At 38.2% G+C, this 8,190-nt stretch overlaps 1 pseudogene; it reads right to left on the bottom strand.

Annotated features, from left to right (window-relative positions):
* Positions 1–4,431: 4,431 nt before the first annotated feature.
* Positions 4,432–4,768, bottom strand: LOC114215059 (cytochrome b-c1 complex subunit 7 pseudogene; annotated as a pseudogene).
* Positions 4,769–8,190: the final 3,422 nt, after the last annotated feature.

Raw genomic sequence — 8,190 nt, 5'->3', positions numbered from 1 at the left:
CCTAGCACCTGCCGGTCCACTACTCCTCTGACCCTCTTCCTGTCCTCTAACCACACACTTGGAGCCTAAGTCTGGGCTTTCAACTTTATGTGTCTTTTTTGCTTTTAAATGACTGCTACTTAAAAAAAATATATTTTAAGGTATTAGAAAATAAAGCTGAAAGTCCTACAAAATGGAATGAAGACTTGGTTGAAACCCAAACAGATGAATGTCTAGTATTTTTGGCACCATGCTAGAGTGTTTTGGGGCCCGTGTTTTGGGGGCAAGAGGACATGGCCACATTGCTTAGTTGTAATGTGAAATTATATAAAATTTAAATTTCAGTGTTCATGAATAAAGTTTTATTGGAACACAAACACATCCATTTATAAATTGTCTGCGGCTGCTCTTTTGCAAAATGGCAGATTTGAATAGGTGCGATAGAGACCATTTAACACACAAAAGCCAAAATAATTACTCCTTGATCTTTTATAGTAAAAAATTGCCAATTCCTGGTGTAGAGCATAAAATGAAGAAATAAACTAGACCATAGGCTACCAAATTTCCAACCTTTTTTCTAGACCAAAGACAACTTTTCAATCCAGGCAAAAAAATTTTGTGTAAGGCTTAGGTTCGGTACATCTTAATGTCTGAAAACTAATCTAACATTAATATTTTCATGGCTTTTTTTCTGGAAGTATAGAACTTCCAGTAATATATTCTCCTTTCAGATCTGATTTATGTGAAAACTTACGGTCATTTTATTGAAAAGTAACTTTCTTTTATTTTAATGTGTTTCATTAAGGATTTACAGTGACAGATGAGGGCTATAAAGATGAATAAAAAATTGGCCCTGCCCTAGAGGAGCTGAAAGTTAAGTAGAGAAAGTAGAGAAAGCCCATAAATACTGGTTTACAATTTTTCCCCAATTTTACTGAGAAATAATGACATACAACACTGTTTAAGTTTAAGGTGTACAGCATGATGACTTAATTTACATATATTGTGGAATGATTGCCACAATAGGTTTAGTTAACATTCATCATCTCATATAGATATAACAAAAAGAAAGGGAAAAAAATTACTCCTTGTGATATAAAATCTTAGGCTCTATTACTCTCTTAAAAACTTTTCTATATATCATATAGCAGTGTTAACTATAGTCATCATGTTGTACATGGCGCCCCTAGTATTTGTTATTTTATAACTGAAGGTTTGTACATTTTGACCACCTTCCAAATTCCTCTCCCCCCAACTCATGTCTCTGGTAACCACAAATCTAATCTTTTTTACTCTGAATTATTTTTTCAAAGATTTTATTTATTTGACAGAGAGACACAGTGAGAGAGGGAACACAAGCAGGGGGAGTGGGAGAGGGAGAAGCAGGCTTCCTGCCGAGCAGGGAGCCCAATGCGGGGCTCGATCCCAGAACCCTGGGATCATGATCTGAGCCAAAGGCAGACGCTTAACGACTGAGCCACCCAGGCACCCCGCTGTGAATTTTTTTTTAAGATTCCATATAAGAGATCAAATAGTACTTGTCTTTCTCTGCCTGACTTATTTTGCTTAGCATAATGCCTTCAATGTCCGTCTATATCATCACAAATGATCGAATTTCTTGATTTTTCATGACCAGATAATAGTCCTATATCTATCTATCTATCTATCTATCTATCTATCTATCATCTATCTATCATCTTTCTATAGCTCACAAATTTTTATCCATTCATCCTTCAATGGACCCTTAAATTGTTTCCATGTCTTGGCTCCTGTAAATAATGTTACTATAAACATGGGACTGCAGGTGTTTTTTTGAGTTAATGTTTTCACTTTATGGTATAATTCTACAAGTGGGATTGTTAGATCATATGGTAGTTCTATTTCTTTTCTTTCTTTTTTTTCTTTAGAGTGGGGGAGGGGCGGAGGGAGAGAGAATCTTAAGCAGGCTCCATGTCCAGTGCAGAGCCCAACGTGGGGCTCGATCTCATAACCCCGAGATCATGACCTGAGCCAAAACCAAGAGTCGGACATTTAACCAACTGAGCCACCCAGGCGCCCCTTTATTTCTCATTTTTTGAGGAAACTCCATACTGTTTTCCATAGTGGCTATACAGGTTGGCTTATAATTTAATAGTATAAATGTTCTAATACAGGTAAAAAGTTATGTAGAATTTTCCCTCTTCCAATCCCTCTTTAATCTGGCTTTTAGAATGAACTAAGTAAGATGCAAATATGATCATACTTTCTTGTTTTAATTCTTCATTCCTACCCTCCTGGTTTCAAGATGAACTCCAAACCCCGAGTAACGGTTTCCTCCTTTCCAAATATTTTTCCTGAATGTCATGCTTTGTAATTCCCCAGAAACTCCACAGTCCCTTGATTGTAAGCCTTTGTCCTTCTTTCCTGTTATTTTCTCTGCCTAGAACAGATCTTCCACCTGCCGGCAGAGAGAGAATTCTCTCTGACCAATTAGAGCAGTCCACGTCCCAGTCTCAGTGATGAGTTCAGAGGTGGGTACAAAGCCAAGCCACTCCCATGAAGGATGAATCTTGGGTTCCTGATGGAGCTGGTAGGTTAAAGGTGCACTTGTTCCGTGGGTGTTGCTAAGCTTTGTAGAACATAAGTCAAAACTACCTCTGACTTCTTAATTATACACACTGGTTTTTCTTCAGCCAGTTTGAGTTGGATTTCTTTCACTTGAAGCCAAAAGAATTTTCATATAGTTGGCTTCACAAAAAGGTAACATGTAAAGCAGATAGGGAAGAACAATTATGACTGTTCATGCTAGAACAAGAAGAAAGGCAGTTTTTACATAGGTTGGCGCATATATGTATTTCCTTTGTAGAGTGAAAAAAACTTAGAGCTATTTTCATGAGGTTTCTGAATCTCGGCTTAGAAAAGAGAATTATTATATGCTTGGATTTTACAATTCCTACGGATATTTATCTCTGCAGAAAAAAAAAGTAAAAGTTTGATTCATGAGTCTGATGATTTTGTAGGACTCTATATTAACAGGAGTATATCTATTACTTTTGCCTCTTGTGATATCTCTGGCTGATTGGCTTCCAGATATAGTGCTAGGAAGCCAAAAAGTTCACACACACACACACACACACACACACACACACACACACGCACACAAAGGCAAAAAAATACAATGGAAAATGCCCAGGTCTAAAAATTTAGCAAACAAAATTTTCACAAGACTATTCAATACTCAACAGTAAGTGTATTCCTATATTATAACCCCATTCCATATTATAAATTCATTTAACAAGGAGTAAATAGAAATAGAGAAAACTAATGTCTGATTCAACCCCTAAATTAAAAAAAAATCTTTTGTTTGTTGTACTTTCAAGATGATCAGTCTTCTGAAAAGCCTTGGCCCGGGGGACACTGTCACATTTGCAGCGGCAAAATTTGTTAGCCAAGCACTTTTTGGCAAGTAAATGTGTTCCTGTGTAATCTTTAAGATATAATTACAGGATGTTAAAGCTAAAGACATGTCAGCCAGGGGGACTAATGCACACAGGTGTTAATTGATGTTCCAGTTGTGTTACTTTTCTCACAATCACTTAGGCTTTGAGCATTCAGTAGCACTTTCCTGTCAACTCCAATACTCTCCATGGCTCCCTATTACTTGAAGATGAAGTCCAAACTCAGCCTGAAAGATTTTCTATAATCAAGCTCCAATACACCTTTGGAGAGTGTTCCCCCCGCACCACCTCTATACACAGTGAGTCAGAGCCAGCTGAGCTAGGCTTCTGGAAATCCCTTCCTCTGTTTCTTTGCTACTGAAATTCTCCCTGCCTAGTGCACCCTTTTTGCTCTTATGTTCCACTAAAAAATCTACATAAGTGTCAAACTTATCTTTTTAGGGTTATATAAGTGTTTATGTGTCCTTACTAGAACATTTGGAAAATAGAGAAAAGTAGCAAAGAGGAAGCAAAAGTTACCACAATCCCATTATCCAGAGTGAACTAGTCCAAACATTTTCATGACTTTGCCTCCAGTCCTTGCTTTTACATCTATCTTGCAGTCACTTTTCTCATGCTATATATATAATTTTGTACCCTGGGGTTTTTTTCTTCTAAAAATTATGTTATCAGCAATTGCTGGCATCACTTAAGGTAATTTGAAAACTTTATTTCCTTGGTATATCACTGGGCACAACTATTGTAGAAAATGTAGGCCATTCCTAATTTAGGGGCATCCTAATTAAACAATTCATGAACACTGTGGAAGAATATAATTGAAGAACATGAGCTCTGCGGGAAGATGGATTTGGGCTTGAGTTTGGGGTACGCCTTTTTTTTTTTTAATAATCACAATAGACATTTATTTAAAGTAATATATTTGCAGCTCAGATAGTTCTAAATTGTACCCTTCAGGTTTATTCAACTTCTTAAAAATATTTGAGAGCAGCTGCAACCACAGATTTCAACTCCATCATTATTTCTTTGCCCATTCTTCTCTCTCTTTTCTTTCCCAAATAACTTCTTTCAGATATGGTTCAAGGTAGAATTTATTCTCCTCATATTTTGTCCACTGCTCTTTAGGCAAGATGGGATGGCTCATGGTCAGGTCCAGTGCTCTCTTAATGCGAAACATCCTGTCGTTATAAAGGTTCTCAGGAAGCCTTCTTATGGCCTCTTTCACATCATCATTCTCATATATTGTATCATCTCTCATTAACCCCAGTTTATTGAACCCTGCAGCATTGTAGTACCATTTTCGAATACCCTCCAGCCACCGGCTTTATGCTGCAACGGCAGGCCTGCTCGCCATTTTGACCCCTGGGGTCTGCCTTTTATAAGTTATGTGATTCTGAGTTTATTGATTCATTCATTATTGAGCAGATGCTTATGGAAAGGCAATTACGAGCTGGATATCTGGAGATGGTGAGAGAGCATAAATAAGTCAGTTTCTCCTTGAATCTATAGGGGAGTATGACAATAAACAGATAAATGCACAATACTGGTTGGTGGCGGGCCATGAAACAGGCAACAGAGAGCAAGGTGGGCACCCTCAGCTCGACGAGCTCTAGGTGCGCAGAAATACTCGGATCTTATTCATTTTTTATCCCTGTGCCTACAATAGGAGTCCAGTGAATAATTGTTGAATAATTAACTTACATTATCAACTAGGACTACTGTTTTAAATATGTTACTAATGAAAGTTATTATTATCTGTCAGTAGATGGCAATGTATGAATTTTCTAGAATAAGTAGGCTTAAATTAAATATAACTTTTCAGTGGAGTTTGCCTCACTGGAAGTGATTTTTCATTTTCTTTATTATCTGCTTTAAGAGAAAATTAATTGCCTTTCCCAGAAAATTTGTGCCATCAAACCTTGCATTATAAAAACAATGACTCAATGGGAAGTGGGGTTTAGCAGTTACTGCGTTTCTGATTTATAATAAAATTATTTTGTGCATATATGTCAATGACATCAGCTTACAAAAATCTCTTTGCCTGTTTTACAAATGCTGCCTAAAATATATAAACTGATGGACCTAAACGGCGAAAACCAAACCTAAATGTGCTGTTGGTTGGTCCCCATCTACGCAGGAGACTTTTAGAGACTTTCATTCACTCTTAGCCTTTATTTCACTATTTAGCTTGAAGCACACTTCAGGATAGCCTCAACTAAAGGAAAAAGAGGGCAATGGTAAATAAAAGGTGTTAACGGAGCCGGTTGTGTTTTCCAGGTTTTGTTGTCTCTACTTTTTTCCTATTCTCTTAAGTCATGCTCTGACTCTCAGTTGTAATCTGGTTAAGAACACAACATGAATTGGGTTCCTTAATTCATCAGTCTTGTCTTATCCTATTTGTATGACTCACAGATCCACATCACAGGGAAGATGCTTGCATTACAATTCATGAGAAAGACACAGGACCTTATTTCAATAACCATCTAAACAGGAGAGAGAGCCCATAGCCTTAGTTAGAGACCACAGCTTTCTCCCTGGTTGTGGATGTTAGCACCTGTTTGACAGCCCATAGTAAAACTGCTATTTCTACATGGTGCATATGTGTGTCAGCTGGGAAGAGTCATTCCTTGCATTCTTTTTTATCCTCCTATTACTAAGTGAACGCCTAAGCTGGGAAGCAGTCAGTCATGCATAATCAAGCTGAGAAATGTGTGCTGTGCTCTGAAAGTGAGTTCTGTCTAGTAGCAGAAGTCATATGCAGTCTCCTCCAAACATTGGGAGGTCACTAAGTGGGCCGGTGCCAGAGTAATTCATCCAAACATGGCCCAGAGGAATGATGAGTTTTTAAACACCAGGCATACCAATCCATTGGTCTGAGACAAAGGCAATAAGAAAGCAAGTGTCCAACAGTTTCCATTGTTCTACTCCCTAAACTTGTGATTTGTTCTGTCCTTGGACTTGATTTAATTTTAGTGATGTTCTCCAAGGGGCAGCCAAATGTTATTTTAAAAATACAAATCAGATCATGTCACTTCTCTGCTTAACCTCCACCCCCCCACCCCCACCCCCCTTTGCCCATGGCCCTCCATTGCTTAGAATGAGACCAAAATCCTTCAAGGTTATGCATGACCTAGCTCCTGCCTGCTGTCCTCCATCAGCTGTGACCCTTGGTGACCAGCTTCCAGATACTCTGGACATTTTCCTTCTGAATCTCCAGTGCTTAGAACAGTCCCAGGACATAGCTGGTACTCAGTATATATTTGTTGAATGATTGATCAAATGAATGAATGAATGAATGAATGAATGAATGAATAGCTCAGAGCAGCTATTATCAAATTTGGCTGCACATTTGAATCATCTAGAGAGCTACTAAAAATAAAGATGTCTGAAATGCACTCTTAGAGTTTCTGGTTTCATGTCTGCTATGAAGTAGAGTATTGGTATGTTTAAAAAAAATAAAAAAAATAAAGAGCACCTCACTTGGTTTTATTGTGCAGGTAGAGTTGAGAAGCCATGACCTGGTGGAAAGGGCCATCATTAATAAACTACGAAAATGCCTTGCTCAGACCCCTCAGCTCTCTCCGTTGTATGCTGTCACTGCCATACAATCCTATGTATTCTCAAAAAGTAAATTTTTTCCTATTTCTTGCTACAAGGTCCTGTTAGATTTCAAATTACTGGCACACATTGGCCGTTATGACGCAATAAAGCTTGGCTCAATTTTCTTTGCTCTGTGCTAGAATCACTAAGTTAGGTTTCTGGAAATTTCTGACATGGAAAAGGAAGGACCATCTGAAGCTGTTTCACATATTACAGCTTTGCTGATTAAAAATATCTGGGTCTTAGCCAGAGGTGTCATCGTGTTGGCTACACGACTATTGCAAACAAACCCCAGCAGCCAAGCAGATATGAAGTTCAAAGCTTATTTAGACTGGGAACACATATTAAAGAAAATGTCATTTGTGCTCAGAATAATGGCTTGTAACTCTTCCAGCATTATTTTTCACCTAATCGGATTCGTCTTCTACAGAGCAAATTCCAAGGAGGAAATCTGGAAATTTTGGCCTGGTAGATACAAAGAGACCAGATGGCTGACAGGTACCGAGCTGGTTTTTGTAGTGGGGCACACTGAATGAAAAAGACAAGTCTTTTTAAGATGACAATAAATTTCCCAAATGGTCTGTGTGAAATGTTTAAAGGTTGAAGATAAAGGTTTCGGGTTACGTTGTCCTTAATATGAAAGGGGGATAAATGGAGCCAGGTGGGCTGCGATTTCAGACTTAAGCAGACCTGAATTCTGAAACTGTGAACATTATAGGAGGAAATGGGTGGAGTTTGGAAGCAGTAAATTACTGTAGAGTCTACCCTGGAAGCACAGACACTATCTACTTAAAATGATCCTTTTGAAGGTAAGACAGTGAGGTCTCAATTAGAAAGGACCAACCCTCAAAAGATTCTAATAACTATTGGAACTGCAAATAAATAGTTTCTTTTCTAGATAGCAGAGCATTGAAATCACATGAATTTTCTTTCCTTGTTCCCCTCTCGCACTCAAATACTAGATCCACTACAGGTCTACCTCCCGTTAGCCTCTACTCCCAAGTTGAAGGGGTTCTGGAAAGTGAACTTTTTTTCTCTTAATTTATTGGAGCACAAAACTTGTCCTAAAACGATGTGGGGCTCTTAATAATCTTTATTCGTATGTTTCACTGACATGATCCTATGTTTGGGTGTTTCCTCAGACTTCCTCAGGGATGCTACATGGTACTCAGCAAAG

This window comes from Eumetopias jubatus, unplaced genomic scaffold, assembly GCF_037043125.1.
Source record: "Eumetopias jubatus isolate StellerSeaLion01/CBP00866 unplaced genomic scaffold, mEumJub1_p1.0 scaffold_8, whole genome shotgun sequence".
Taxonomy (NCBI): domain Eukaryota; kingdom Metazoa; phylum Chordata; class Mammalia; order Carnivora; family Otariidae; genus Eumetopias; species Eumetopias jubatus.
The sequence above is the reverse complement of the archived record's forward strand: the minus strand, read 5'-3'. Positions and strand labels throughout refer to the sequence as shown.